We start from the raw sequence: 17,389 nt of genomic DNA, 5'->3' as shown, positions 1-17,389 counted from the left end.
GCCCAACGCCCCATTACTGAGTAAGTTACATTTTGCTTATGTATGTAAGGATTTCAACTGGCTGATACCATGGAGATGTGTAGTCCAATATTACTTCTTTCGTATTACAGCTGCAGGTGTCCACTCTGCGAACCGCGATATGTATGCCCGTAGGCTGGTGCGGCTGCGCCACCATGCAGGTTAGTAACCCCACCCATTACTTGTAAATAAATATTATACTGTAGCATGTATCAGAACACTGCAGTGTACTGATTAAAAGTAATATAATGTGCAAGCAAGAATTGAAAGTCTGCAGGTATGGCTGCAACAAGTTCATCAGTATGCAAGTGTAACTGGAAATATAACTGATAGAATTAAACAGTGCTGTAATACAGATGTCCCATCATTAATTAAATATAGTGTAACCTGCAGTAGTCTCAAGAGTACAGCTTCAGAATCTGAGGTAGTCATATGTGAGATATATCCCCTGTTGAAATGCTGAATCATGACAGAAGTGAGGCTGTTGGAAAGTGTTTGAATCACCACCAGTCTAACATGTGAGCAAAGCCTAGAAGTACCAACCTGAACTGTGAAGTTGCAGGATGTGTGAGAGTGACAGAAAGGGTCATGTATGAATAAATAAAGTAGTAATAACCCCTGAATATAGTAGCCCCAGTGTGTATCTACAGAACTAAATGCATGTGGGAAGTACATCTTAATATCCCAAACTGATTTCAGTGTTTCAGAATCTGGAATGTCTAGGCCAAATTCTGTATATGGTGATCACAGTAAACAATTTGCAGATAGAATGAATGATTATCTGACAGACTAAACAGCCATAGTTGTCCCCTGTATTGTCATCAAAGTGTAGCAGAATGATGTATCTGATCAGATTCAAAATAAGTAGGATAGTGATGTATTTGTAACAGGTGTAGCATGACAGTCAAATAAAAATTATTTTGAAACATCAGCCTCAACTTAATTGTGTACCTATTACAAATGTAAATCAATGTGTAACATATGAATGTGTCATCACTTTCTATCTCCACCCAACCCTATAATTCCATATAACAACACCCACTAAATAATGGTATGTGAACATTTCATTAATCATGGACATTTGTCCGTTTCAAAACTATATGCATGTCTGTTTGTGCATGTGCCCTGTTCATACCTGCAAATTTGATGGCCTGTTGCCATTAATCAACCATGCATGTTGTTTGACTGTGTATTTCTGTTCAAATAATGCATGTGATATTGATATGCCCCTTGTTCAATGGTGTTAATATCTGGGTGTTTGTTTGATGGGAATACCAATGCATGCTGTTACAACTAATCTGAATGGAATAAAAGGCCACTAACCCAAACTAACATAACTACTCACAAACCTAGAACGCTTGGGAAGGCAGGTCCCAGCAGACCCACCTCTCCCACCTCAGCTGGCAACTGCACCTGGCACTAGTGCCCAGGCCGGACCCCCCTCCGGTGGCCCTGTGCCACCTTCGGGTGGAAGCGCTGCAGGGGATGGGGCCCGTCCCCCCTCTGCAAGTGTGGCCGGAGGGGTTCGTCCACTCACCCTCCAAGGTGTCCGGTCTGTGGTGCGAAGGGAGATCCAAGACTCTGTTCTTGGGCCCCTACGCCAGCTTGAGGCTCGTGTGGCACAGCTAACGGCCCCGGCCGTTGCCCCGCCTACATAGCCCCCAGCACAGCCCCGTCCTGGGCTGTGAAGGAACAGTGACAACTGCCTATGGGTGGGGATATCAGTTCCACTGTTGCCATCTGTGGTCTCATGCATCTCGGATATCCCAACCTCCGTCCCCGTCAATTGTGTAACCCCCACGTGTGTCATACACCGCCCCTGTATGCGTCTTGTCTGTCTTGTCTGTTAACCTACCCAACCTACCTCCCCAGCTATACCGACTTCCTTCACCTGACATACCACTCTCACCTGAAAAAAAGGGCACTCTGTACCCACAAAAAAATTACGCCCCATACATAGCTGTCCATGTCGCACACATGTCTGCTTGACATTGAAACAGTTAATTACAATTGGCTCTACAACAAATATTAATGTTGTCCTGACACCTCTCTCAGGGGTGAAAGGTTTCCAATGTCTCACCAAAATACATGGAAATGCACAGCTGTTGCTGCCAAAGACATGGGCATCTATGGGCCTTACCTACATCCCTCCTGCAAATCCCACGCTTGTTTCCCTACTGTCTTACCCTCTTTGTGACCCCTTTTTCACCACTTTCCTGTCACCCCTTTTTCTTTTCTTTCAAAGAAATTAGCTGGTGCGCTTGTGTTAGCGGAGCTCACCGCCAGTAAGCATGTGAGCTCCGCAACGCGCAGACCTGGTTTAAAGTGCTTAAAAGTGCCTTTATTGCACTTTGATTGACAGGTCCTGTACTCAGTTCGAAAGTTTGCAAAGAAAAATAAATTCCCACTGTCAGTCTCGAACCTAGGACCTTGGTAACATTAGCCTGTATGACCTACCACTAAGCCATGCTTGCCTTACAAGAACACAGTGCTAAAATAAATATAACATGTAATAGTAAAAATCAGTATAAAAGCAATATAGGAGATGTACTATCTGAAGCATGTCAGGCAGAGTTTTAATGGCCAAATTACTAGATTCCCATACTAGGTCAGTGTTAACAGAAACAGCCCTGCTACTTGTTAGCTTGTACATAATAAAGTAAGGTAATGTACATATATGAAGGTACGTATATCTACACATACAGATATATAAATATATATAAATACATATGAAATATAGTTGTAGGTGTCAGTATCCATACACACTCACTACAGGAAACAGTGAACATAAATGCAGCAACCTGAATCTGCAACACAGCCTGACCCCTGTGTGACCTACTTACCCTTCTAACTGCTTAAAGGTGGCCTCAGCACTTTGAGTGACAGGCCCTGTACTCAGTTTGAAAGCTTGCAAATAAAAATAAATTCCCACTGTCAGTCTCGAACACAGGACCTTGGCAACATTAGTCTATATGACCTACCACTAAGCCATGCCTGTCTTACAAGAACACAGTGCTAAAATAAATATAACATGTAATAGTAGGAATCAGTATAAAGGCAATATAGGAGGTGTACTATCCAAAGCATGTCAGGTAGAGTTTCAATGGCCAAATTACTGGATTCCCATACTAGTTCAGTGTTAACAGAAACAGCCCTGCTACTTGTTAGCTTGTACATAATAAAGTAAGGTAATGTACATATATGAAGGTATGTATATCTACACATACAGATATATAAATATATATTAATACATATGAAATATAGTTGTAGGTGTCAGTATCCATACACACTTACTACAGGAAACAGTGAAGATAAATGCAGCAACCAGAATCTGCAACACAGCCTGGCTCCTGTGAGACCTACTAACCCCTTTAACTGCTTAAAGGTGCCTCCAGCACTTTGATTGATAGGCCCTATACTCAAGTCAAAAGCAGAATATAAGCATACTAGTAGGCCCTACCCAAAGACCATTGTAACACTAGTCTGTATGACCTACCACTAAGCCATGACTCTCATACAGGAATATAGTGCTAAATAAGTGGAACATGTAATAGTAGGAATGAAGATAAAGGCAATATAGTATGACTACTAACTAAAGCATGTCAGGCAGACTTTTATAGTCCCGATTACTGGATATTCCCATACTAGTGTAGTGTTAACAGAAACAGCCCTGCTAATTGTTAGCTTGTACCCAATAATGTCAGCTAATGTACATATATGAAAGTATGTATATGTACACAGATATATATATATTTATATAGCAATACATATGACATATAGTTGTAGGTGTCAGTATGCATACACACTCACTACAGGGAACAGGCAAGAGAAATGCAGCAACCTGAATCTACAACACAGCATGAAGCATGGGAGATGTACTAACCTTCACACTCACAGAACACTGTCAACAGCATACCAGCATGGTCCACACCCTGCAATCTGAAAGGGCAACGCCTATCTCACATACCCTTTTATAGCAGTGTCCTGAAATCACAGTGAGACATGCAATCAGTACACACCTGGCTGCATGCAATTAGCAAATGCTGCCTTACAATTGGTGCAGAGGCCATCACATGGACCTATGCAGACACCTACAAAAGCATTAAGTACCCACACTACACTCATGCAATACATTCATTGCACAAAACTGACAGAGAAAGAGAGAGAGAGACAGAGAGAGAACAAAACAGAAATAAAGACAGACAGCAGCAAAACCAGCAGCAGCAGCAGCAGCAGCAAACAGCAAGCAGCACCAGTGACACAGCAACAGCTGCCACAAACACAGGTAATGCAAAGTAGCAGGTTAATACTGCGTTTACTGTGACACCTCCAAATGTATCATAGTTCACTATCTATAGGTATGTGCATGAGATAGGTTGTGTGTACATAGTCCTGAAATATAAACATATGTAATATTGCTGTACATGTTACCCATACTTAACACTTCCATAGCTTAGAACACAAGGCCAGTTGTGCATATGATGCAGTAGTTCCCAGGGTCAGTAGAGGTTCCTCCTCATTGGTGTGGGACCACTGTGTATGTATGGCACTGTTCAGGTACATATCCTGTAGTATGGCCAGGGATTAATATCAGTCTGTCATGTGGTGCTATGTCCTCCAGGGGTGAATGTAGCACACATCCAGGGATACCATTTCGTAACAGTGATGCTATGTGTTCTGCAATGATGAAGGTGGCTCTCACCTGGACATGTGAGAGGATAGGGAGGTGACAGTCATCTGGGATAACTAATACCACATGTGTAGGAGAATGGGGGGGGGTACTTGCACCTAAACTGTCTGCAACAATGTTGCCAATATCTGTGCATGTGGTGAATGTGAAGCATCTTAACACTGCTGACCACAGATGCCTTGCTGTCATGTGAATCTGCCCTGTGCTGCAGTAGCCTCCTACTATTGTTATACAATATGCCTGTATCTATACTCCACTGAACAGGATTAATAAGTGGTGTGCAGTTGTTCTGGGTTAGATATGTGTGTGCACAGTACATGCAGTATGTGGGATGTCTGTGGTAAGCATATGCAAAGGTGCTGGCAGTGTGTGTTGTGGCTTCCACTGGCCCAATGGGCTGCATGGATAGCATCACTGTCATAACTACTGAATAACTGTGTAATTAAATGCATACATAGCAAGGTAGTGTACTGTGTTTGTGGTGTTGTTTGGATATGTAAATCCAGGCTGAGTAATGTGTGCACATCACAGGGTTGGGTTGGATGGCAACACACATCCAGTATGTAGGGATGAACAACCAGAATGTGTCAGACGTGTCGCCTGTGCAGAAGTATCCAGCCATTACCTGTGCATCCCCCACAACACACACACATGCAACATATGGCAGAAGTACTATAGCAGTACACACATGTTCATAGGTTCATACTAGGCTATTTGCCCTAGGGCATTGGTAAGCCTAGTAGAATGTGTTTGTCTTTCACCACCCAATTACATGTTATGCTGCTATGCCCTTGTCCGATGTTAGTATACTGTGCCTTTGTCTAACAGTGACATAGAAGTGATACCTGGGGTACAACTATGATCTACATCCAGTCATCCAGATTCCTATGGAAGAGAGTCAATGAGGGACTCTGCCTAACCTGTAGTGTGAGCTCATTACAGAGTGAAGGGAGCCTCTCGGTTAGGAATATGCCCCTCCAGCATGTCCATGGATGTCAGTGCTGAGGTCCAGCTCTCCTGAGCATGTGGCTGTATGGGACTCTGATTGCCTGAGGTGCAGCATGTTCATTACTGCTGGGTAGGACATGGCTGTATATGGCATGCACAGATTGCCTCTGAACAGGCAATAAGCCACTGAGTCCAGCTGGATTTACTTTACCTGGGCAGCATATGACATCTGTGTGAGCCATTGCATCCCCTTGATGAGGTACTGTGGTCCTGTACCAGTTGCTGTGGATGTCTGGTTAGGTACATCCCAAAAGGTGCATTGTACGCAATTATAGGCTTGATGATGGATGAGTAAAGAGGCACAATGACCTCCCCTGCCATACATGTGAATCCCTCATGATTAGCTGGGCTATATAACATGTCTTTTAATCCACATTGGCCATGTGGTTGACAAATGACAGACCGCTACCATGTTTCTTCCCCAGGTCCCCAACTACGTCTTCTGTACTCAATGGCCTAACACCTATGTTGTACTGTGCCACCAATGTGGAGGCGTGGGAATCTGCATTGAATACTGATACTCCCCATCCTTTGTTCAAGTGTTGGGGCCGACAAGAATGGTAACAGCTATAACCTGGTAGTACTGGTGTGCTCCTGTGAAACCTGAAACAGGTTCATGTTACTGCACAGATATCGATGTCCAGCATGTCAAGTAGGGTTTTGAGTGCGTGCATCCTTAGGTCTAGACTTCTGGTGGTGAGTAGCGTCACTCTTACTTCCTCATCCTTTGTGATACAAATGGATGTGGGTTTGCCTTATGAGCCTTGCCTAATACAGGCACTATGGGTGTAGCAAGAGGCTCCGCCAAATTCCAATAGGACAGGGGTGACAGGTGCAAGCTGTCCCTAGCAAAGCATACCACCCCAAGATGGCAGGCATTGGCACACCTGTGAATGACACCAGTATGTCAGTCAATTGTTGGAAGGGATCATCGTGCCTTGATATTGTGGCATGGTTCTAGGTGAGGGTAGGATGCTACTCAAGGTCAGGGTCAAACTGTCTTGGGCTACATGCTCAGAGATCTCTGTACTGTCTCATGTCATGTAGTCCAGGGAGGAATCTGTCAGGCCATTCACACCAGCATGGACATTGACTGAGTCATACCTGTACTTGCCTTGGGGTTACCTGAGTGTTTGTGTTATGTGGCAGGTCATAGTGGCCGACAGGCTGCACACCGTGACCCTCACCTCATTAAGCCTGGTGAACGTGATGTTAGTGTGCCTGATGATAGAGGCACCTAGTACAGGTGTATGAGGTGTGTTGTTTACTGTTAATGGCTGTGAGTGTTCAGCACATTGGCTTTGTGTGATATGTGTTGCACATGTTCGTTTCCGTGGTAGTGGTTGCATGGATGTCTGCTTAGGAGGTCTCTGCTGCATAGGCATAGCTGTGGTCCGAGCCTACAAGTATGTTCATGTGTGATCATGTGTTAGGTCCGCTGTTGTGGTAGGTCTATGTGAGACTGGAAGTGCAGTGTGTGGTCTCCTTGGCCACCTGACTGGTTATGGCGGTATTGAGTAGACAGAGCCTAGCCTCCAGTTTGGTATATGGTTGCATCACTCACATGAGTTTGAATTTGTTGTTAGGAGGAGGGCGTTGTCTGTGTACATGCATCTGTTCCAACATTGTCTCTGCAGTACCACACTCACCAGCTGCACCGCGGAGGGAACTGACAACTGACCTCTGGACATGCTAGAATACTATTCTGAATTCTGTAATAATTAATGATTGAAAACAAGGTCCAGTGGGGAGTGAGGGTGTACTGACATTACCTACAACTGCTGACTGATATAAAAGCATCAGTGAGCAAGTGCCAGGTAACCTAAGTGCAATGTGTCACAATTAAGTAAATGCAACATTGAGAAGCAGTCACTTGCTGTCATGTGTAACATGGAAATACGTACAGTAAGCAATGCAGATATCAGTAGTGAGTCACAGACGTGTTGACAAGCTGTGTACTATGTGGAAGTAGCATACCAGTGAAATAACAAGCTAACAAATAACAAGCATATAAACAAAGGTAGATCCAGGAGGCCTGGATGTAGTGGTTGCTACAGCAAACAAGGTGTTGCAATGTCAGTAAGATACAGCTCAGATATGCAGGCACTATAAACCTGAAACCAGATGTCCCCAGCTATGAATGGCAGAGTACAGCCTATTGTCACACACGAGTGCAGACCACAAACCTTGTTAATGTTAAATAACTGGCCTGAAGGCCAACTGCCCATACCAGAACTAATACACTTGTACACTGGGCCCTCAATCAGCAGTGCCCAACTTCAATGGATGAAAGATATGTGTCCTGCCACCACAGTGCTTGCCACCAACCTCCCTAATGTAAAACAACTGGTCTGAAGGCCAAGTGCTTAGTACAAATGACATAGAATGATAGCTAGACTGTAATCAAGTTTTAACCAAGCAGTAATAAGTAGACGTTAATACTCCCTGTATAGAATGTGTACCATGTATTGTTGAGATACTATGCTGATAACCTGTTTGTGTACCTTTCCAGCTTGACATGGCTCCAAAAAGGAACCCATCATATTCTGCTGCAGAGGATGATGTGATTCACCAGAGCCTGGTGCGTGACTATGCCATCCTGTTCTCACGCACCACCCAGAATCAGCAGGAGAGGTCTGCACTGTGGCAAAACCTCGTTAGCAGGATAAATGATGTTGGCATGCATGATAGGACATATGAGCAGGTGAGACATCACTGCAGTGATTTGATAAGAAATGTCTGCCAGCGTGCTGCAGATATACGCAGGCAACAGGTTGCCACAGGTGGGGGGGGTGGCCACACATCCCCCCTCACCAGACAGGAGGGGCTACTGCTAAGTGTTGTGGATCCAGCCCCAGAACAACAACAGCAACGCTCATGCATCATGATGGAGGTTGGATCCACACAGCAGCAAGACACCGAGCGTGCAGGTAAGATGCCATATTCATTTATTGTTATTACTTTTACATTTGTTGACCCAGATAGTCTAGCTGGATATATGTCCATTTTCAGTAGAGGCCTGTGGAGAAAAGCTCCACACATAACGTAATAAAGGCAGACAGACAAGTTGTTAATACAGACAGCCAACATGATAGAATTGTACACCAGCCTGTTAACTAAATCAACATACATGTAAGGAACTCAAACAGTTTAGAGTCATACACAATGTACCGTTGGTTTAAAAGCAATCCTACCTAAAGCATAACGGTTATGCAATAAGGCAAAAGCCAGATACATAATAGTTAGGGCTCAGAAGGGTAGAGAAGTAGAAGGAGTATGAAAGATACAATGATATGGAAGAGGCAGGAGTCAAGAAGGGAAGTGAGGAAAAGAAGGAAGACAGTCAAGAGGATGTGGGAGGGATGGGAGAAGTAGGTCTGAGCATAGAAGGATATCAAGGTGAAAGAAACAGGGTAGAAGCTAGTTTCTATGCACAATGAGGGGTTAAAGGTAAAGAGAGGGTAGGGAGAGGGACGTTAGCCTGTACTCCAAGAAGAACAAAGCCAGTGGTTTTGGAAGTACAGTTTGAGGTGTCGTTTGAAGAGAGGTAAGGGTGAGATTCGAGTTAACCCCTGGTATGTACATATGACTGTTCTGTACACTGTTACTTCATGCACGCATAAGGTGTGCATGTGGTATGTATCTGTCATCATGATATATATACAGACATTATGTGCAGCTGATGTGTATAAGGGAACTAGTGTACTACTGTACTGTATCATGTGCAAAACAAATGGCACACATGTGCCCACTGACATTACTCTCTTCACACTTCCAGGTCCCTCCCATCTAGCAACGAGGCAGGCCATACATGCTGGTGAGTCTTTTTAACATTATCTGTAAAGCAATTTATAAAACTAGGAATAGTAGTGTAACTCTGTAGTAGACTTGCTGGTGACTGTGTTCACAATACCCGTAATACAGTTGTAGTAGATTGAGTAGTGTAACACGGTACTGATGTGTGTGTTTACTGTGGGGTGTGCATGTGTGCAAGCGTGCCTGTGCCCAAGTGTGCATGTGTGTTAGTGTCCATGAGTGCATGTGTCCATTTCTGAATGTGTGCATTAGTATTGAAATGCATCTCTGTCAAATATGTATGGAGACTGTAATCTGTGTTCCATGTTTTCCTCCTGTAGGTTCTGGTGCTGCTCTGGTGACCTGCAGCAGGGAACCTGAATCTTGTGCCCCAGGTACTGATGATGATGAAATGTCTGTAATGGTGCAGGAAGGTGTGTCTGGGTCCACCATTGGTCAGCCAATTGACAGTACACAGCTTTCAACACCGTCAATGCGCACAGTCATCCTGCCGTTACATCCTTTGTCACCATTGTCCCTAGGTGATGGACAGTCTGCAGTGGGCATAGATCAGGGTAATGTGGTACCTGTGGTACATGCATCCCCACAAGGCAGCCATGAGCAGGCGCCTCCAATGGTACCACGCAGACAGTCGCCCATGGGTTCTCGTGGGGGAATCCGTGGCCGTACTGCCTCTGGCCGACGTGCCCAAGGAGGTATGTCAACCTCCACTATGTTTTGAACTGTCATGCAGGCACAGGCACGTATGGAAAGGTACACCAGACAGGGTCTGAGGGAGCTGAGAGCATGTCGCACAGCCATGACAGATGGCATGCGTGACGTTGCGAATGCTATCCGCAACTTCACAGATGTCATTGACAGACGTTGTGGGGGCATAGAACAGCTGCTCCACAAGCAGATGTCCATGGGCCAGGGCGATGGTGTGCGTTTGCGCCGTCGACGTGGCCGTATGGCACCAAGACCACCAGCTGGTAGTGGCCGTGGACGACAACAGGCCCACACGCACCTCAAGTGCCAGCACCAGCCCCAGCAATGCTGGGTCTGTGCTGTCATCAAGACGCCCCAGGAGACCACGTGCACGTGGCTCTGGACAGTCCCAACAGGGAACTGTGTCCAGTCAACACACCCCTGCTTCCGATGACAGTACCCAGTCTGGGTTAGTACCGGATACGGCCCGTAGCACCCCTGCCAGGCACAGGTACCATGTCCGTGCCCACAGACACTGATCTGGATGACCTGACAGGTGCAGTCTGTGGCTGTCAACAAAACCCTGTACATGGCAGCCATTATGTGGGACTGTGTGCGTGCTTACACACATGCAGAAACCTAACACCTAGGGCAAACACTTACACACACACACTGCACCAACACCGCTCCACCCTGTACTGCTGCCCCTCACAAACACACATACACACACATGTCAATTGGTGTTACCAGTGGCTGGCTTGGGCATACCTAACCCACACCCTGTGCATATGATGACACTGTGCCACCTCCTGCATACTACAACATCGGTGCAGGTAAAGGTAAACATGTTGCTGATGCACAGGGTGACTACATAGATGTGTATAAGTAGTAACATGTTGGTAACTGTTCACTGTTCCAGTATAATTGTGTGTATATCCCAGCAGTCCTGCTGCAGTAACTGTATGACTGTCCTCAATTGTTATATGCACCCATACTACTTACCAAAGTGTACCAGCTGCACACCATCACATGCTAACATTGACTATGGCAATGCATCTTGTGCTGTTACGTAGATTCAGCTATATGTAACTGTTCTGTCACACATGCATTTATACACACCCTGCTACCCACACACATGCACACGCTCACCTGCCATTCCCATTATTTATCACTCTACATGAGTAGCTGTTGATACATGACAGGTACACATTTGAGAAGTGCACTATGTTGTTTACTACTGGCGTCCCCTTCTCTACCTGTACTCACAGGGTGCAGGCAACCTCATCGGTTGAAAGATGTAATGTGCATCAGGTACTGTAGTACCCTGATTGCCACATCAAACATGTTTCCCATATGGAAATGCACACACAGACACATCCCACATCCACACACTTGCCACATTCAGGCTTCAGAGCACTATCTAGGTATATTTGGGTACATGTGCGTGTTACAGTAGCATGCAACACTATACTGAGTACTGGCAGTTGTCTGTTGTCATGTTGTCTGTATAGAATAAAAGAATTGTTTGATTATCCTACTCCGTTTTGTGGACATTACTTGAAGAAGTGTTACCTTACATGTGTTATTGGTACCACCACCTTCTCTTTTGTAGTTTTGTTTGTATAGGGTGCTATCAACATCACTGCTTGTGAAGGGTAATGACCACCCTGCAGTGCATAGCCCCATGTGGCAAAAGCCACATCCCACCCCATCATTGTGCACACACACTAACCCCACCAACAGTAAAACACATACTTTCCATTTGCAAGATTCAACCCCATACCTAACTGTGTTATGAACAGTAGAAACAGACACATTAGCAGAGTGTGCTATTTGCAGCAGTTGGAGAAATCCTTACTAACGCTGTACTTAGAGGGTGCTGACATCATCTGTGTGTAGGAGGAGGGATGTGCACCCTGTAGTATGTTCTCCCAGTTGTCAAAAGGCAGTTAACCCTCCCAGCATAGTGCACACACATAAACCCCACTCATACTAACACACATACATTCCTTTTGCAGGATTCAAAGCCCTACCTAACTACGTTATGACACTGGAGAAAGACGCATTAGCAGAGCATGCTATGCGAATTACTGGAGGACTTTACTACAGGTAATATAGTTATACAGTCCTGACATCATCAGTGTTTCAAAAGGGGAATCTGCATCCTGTACTGTACTGTCACAGTTGCTAATAGGGACATTTCCAACACACACATCGATGTGTTTGAGGTTTGCATATGTGGGGGATCCAGTACTCCAGTGTGATGAGTATATGGTTTGATTGCAACAATGAGGGATATACTCCCAGTGGTGAGCAGTTTGTACTCATGGTTGTGATGATCAGGTCTAGTATATCTGCCCCTCTTGTGGGAAGGTTGGTTACCTGTTCCATAGCCAAAGAATGTCTGATCCATGGGAACCCTAGAGCTTGGGTATTGTGGCTTGTGTAATGTTCACAGTCTATGTTTGGGTAGCTGACGTCACCCAGTATGATGGTGTTTGTAGAGTGATCTAAACTGTCCTGTGTCAGCATGAAGGCTGTGTGGGAGTCCTGAGTTTGAGAGGGTGCTGTAAGAGCTGCTCTGTGTCTCTTGCCATGTGGTCCAGGGAGGTACGTCTCAGGTTGTTTGCACCAGCATGGACAATGTCTGCCTCATAGCTGTACTTGCTGTGGAGTGACCTGTGTGCCTGTGTTATGTGGCACATGCTATCACCCGACAAGTAGCTAACTGTGACCCTCACCTTGCTCTGTCTGGAGGGCGGCACGTCTGTCAACAGCTCATGTCAAGCAAGTTCACACCCCTCATAAATGATGTGGAAACCTTCAAAGGCCCAAGGCCTGTTGACAATATGGACCAGACTGCAGGTACCTGTATAAAGGCATTCTATGGACACATTCAGGAATGCATGGATCATGAAGCCACATATGAAAGCATGACCCAATTCTCCAAAGGCAGATGTCCTGGGTGCTGGACACCAGCCATAAACACACTATACAATAGAAGGATGATGCCACTACATGATACAACAACCTCCCAAAATGTGAAGGCACCACTGATGAGTATTGGAAGACAACTACAGGCACCCATATGATTGTCTAAGGCCATCTTTGAGAGAGGGTTCCACAAGCCACTAAGGATAATCACAAGGCTGCCTGTAGTTATGTTAGTAACCTGGGTGGTACTACCCAGATATGCTCAGAGGTAATCCAAGATGTCACACAAAATACAAAACATGCAGACATTGCCATCATCCTAGTGGGCAGGTTCAATGCTGCCTTCTCCCCCCACCACACCAAAAGGGCACATATGTCTCGTGGCACAGTGCTGCCCCCCCTGACATTACAGATGCTCAGGTAAGAGATGCCCTTCCCAAAGCAATAAACACTGCATCAGTGGGACCAGACAGTGTCCCAGGCTGCATCCTACATGAACCACGAGAAGAGCTACACCCAGACATAACACCACTGTTCAATCCCAGCCTTAATGCACGATATGTGGCCAGAGAGTAGCATACAGCAACAGTGGTCCCTCAACATTCAGGTGGTGCCTTCACGGATCCTGGACACTACTCGACCCATATGTCTGACTAGCTTTGTCTGCAAAGCTATGGCAAGGATCATCATGAACCTCACATATCTAGATATTGTGGACCTACAGACATGTCACCATACACAGTTTGGCTTTGTCAATGGCAGATCCTGCCTCACCAACCAGTTTGATTTCTTTGAAACAGTCACCAAGCCCACTGTCAAGGGAAGGAGGTCTACACAGCCTACCTGAACCTTGCATAAGCCTTGGATACAATACCCCAGTCGTGCATTCTAGGGAAGCTCACCAGTGTACATATTAACCCCTATGTCACTATGGGTATTGCACAGTGGCTCAAAGGCAGAACACACATGGTAGAATTGCTGGAGCCATGTCAGCCTCCAACCTGGTACAAGTGGTGTCCCACAAGGCACAGCCCTGGGAGCTGTCATCTTCATTATATATTTATCATAGGTACAGGCCAACATGGAAGTACTGTGGCTCAGCAAGTCGCAGGTGACTGCAAACTGGACACCATAATCAACTCACCAGCTAACACACGCACCCTCCAAAAGGGACCTTTGCAAACACACGACTTGTGCCACAGCCATGGCCTCAACGTGAATGACAGAACGCATATAGTCATCCCCTTTGTCAAACACAGAGTGACCACAATGTACCACATATGTGTTAATCCATTAAGTGCAGACGAAGGAATTATGGACCTTGGGGTACACAGGTTGATAGCATTCTACCATTTGACAACAACATGGACAAAGTGGTTAGGTAAGCATGTTATATGGGCCACATCATCATGGGATCCACATGTAGATCAGGGGTGGACATTGTGCCCCTTTACTCATCCCTCATCATGCCCATAATTGGCTATGATGAACCTGTCGGCATGCACCTTACCAGACACCTGCAGCAACTGGAGATACCACATATGTACCTCGACAAGGGGATCAAAGGGCTCAAACAGATGCCACATACTGACTGGTTAAAGTAACAGCAGCTCTACTCAGTGACATACTTCCTCTTCATAGGCAATCTGTGCCTGACATAGAAGGCCAGGTCATACCCTCAGTTAATGGCCATGCTGCATCTCAGAATATCCAGATCCCACCAGGATACATGCTGGAAATACTTGAACCTCAGGAGTGATATACACAGGACATGCTGGAGGGGCACATTCACAACTCAGAGGCTCCCTTCATTCCTGAATATTATCCCAATAGAGGTTAGGCAGACTGACTCAGTGACTATCTTCAAGAGTGATATTAATGACAGGATGTGACATTGTAGGGTTACCCTGGGTATCACTTATGTGTCACTGTGAGACAGAGGCACAGTATACTAACCTTGGAAAAGGGCATAGCAAGACAGATTCACAATGCATGTTGAAAGGCACACACATTCTGGCTAGGTGGATACATGCCCTGGGCAGACATCCCTGTACGAACCTATGGACCTATGTATCTTTATCACCATTGTCCCTATGTGCTGTTAATCACCAATGTAATCTCAATACTATGGTAGCATGTGCAAAGGTGAGTTGTCAGTCACCTCTATGGTACAGTTGTGGAATATGTGTGTCATGTAGTAATGTCACAGCTGCCACATGTACACAGTCAACCCTATCCCCTATCCATGGATGTACATCACATGTATGAGATGGAAACACATGGCCAAACTGTGGACTAAGCACTCTGAACCCAGTACTGGCATAACCTGTCTGGTGGCATGAAATACTACAGTGACAGCAATACCAATCTGATGTGGACCTACACGGACAGCAATACAAGCATGGAAACACAACAGGTCAGTTGTGAAGCCTAAGGATAGCATCCTGCATGACTGGCAGACATCTCTGCAGCTGGCACACAGGCATACATTAGGCCTGCACACAGCACGCATAATACATAGCACACAAATCCTGTGTGTCAAACAAGCACAGTGTGTACAGCTATACAACACTACTGCCGCAGTTGTGTTAGGTACTTTTATTGTCCAGTACAGTGAGACAATGCTCACCAGGCTGGAAAAGGTGTAGGTCACAGTGATATGCTCATGGGGCACTATGGTTCACCACATAACACAAACATACAAGTCAGTCAGATGCATGGACACATATGACTCAGTCATTGTCCATGCCACCACAGCTGATGTGGGATGTCCCTCACTGGGATACATGATAGGGAACATGGAAGGTATCACTGAGCAAGTGACACAGGCTGGTAGACCCCTGACCTTGGTTGGCATCAGACCCTCACCAGGGATTCTGACAAATTACTGAATGCTAATGACTTAGTGTAGCTACAACACCCTAGCTGAATGGTTCTTAGCATGCAGTCACTGCATTGCTATGGAATACTGTCTTACCACTCCCACAACAGGTGAAAACATGCAGCTCCTGTACATCAACAACATGTAGACTATATGCCCCAGACCAGGTGTGCATCCCTCACTACTAGGCTGATAGCATCTACATCTCACACTGTATATACACATCCCACATGCTGCACCTGCACAGAAGACCACGGTCATAATGTTACTCTGTGAAAATACCATGCATTCACATGTGGCAGGCATCACACATGGTAACTATTGAAGGTCACAGGTACATATGTGTATTTGGTACACACATACATCATGTGTGCATTGCCATAACTGGTTTAATCAATGTCATGCATTATTGTGAGTGACAACCCACACACACGGGCATTCTGTGTGTGCAAAACACACGTGGCATGTCTGTAATCAAAAGCCATACATAATTGTGATATCGTTTAGAAAGGGGTATGTGCATCCTGTGGTGTGTTTTCCCAGTTGCCAAAAGGGATGTTATTTTCATACACACTTACTCCCCTTTACACACACTTCCCACCTGGTGGATTCAACCCCCTACTTAACTATGTTATGACACTAGAGACGGACGCATTAGCGGAGTGCGCTATTTGCATTACTGGGAGGTTTTCTTTCCTCTGATATACTTATAGGGTGCTGACATCATCAGAGTTTAGAAAGTGGAAGGATCATCCTGTGGTGTGTTTTCTCAGTTGCCAAAAGGGATGTTACTTTCATACACACTTACCCCCCCTTCACACACACTTGCCACCTGCTGGATTCAAACCCCTACTTAACTATGTTATGACACTAGAGACGGATGCATTAGCGGAGCGCGCTATTCGCATTACTTGGAGGTTTCCTTTCCCCTGATATACTTATAGGGTGCTGACATCATCAGAGTTTAGAAAGTGGAAGGATCATCCTGTGGTGTGTTTTCCCAGTTGCCAAAAGGGATGTTACTTTCATACACACTTACACCCCTTCACACACACTTGCCACCTGCTGGATTCAAACCTCTACCTAACTAGGTTATGACACTAGAGATGGACGCCTTAGCAGAGCACGCTATTCGCATTACTGGGAGGTTTCCTTTCCCCTGATATACTTATAGGGTGCTGACATCATCAGAGTTTAGAAAGTGGAAGGATCATCCTGTGGTGTGTTTTCCCAGTTGCCAAAAGGGATGTTACTTTCATACACACACACTTACCTCCCTTCACACACACTTGCCACCTGCTGGATTCAAACCCCTACTTAACTAGGTTATGACACTAGAGACGGATGCATTAGCA

This window comes from Protopterus annectens, chromosome 4.part0 (assembly GCF_019279795.1).
Source record: "Protopterus annectens isolate FY-2018-M chromosome 4.part0, PAN1.0, whole genome shotgun sequence".
Taxonomy (NCBI): Eukaryota; Metazoa; Chordata; order Ceratodontiformes; family Protopteridae; genus Protopterus; species Protopterus annectens.
Note: the sequence above shows the minus strand (reverse complement) of the source record.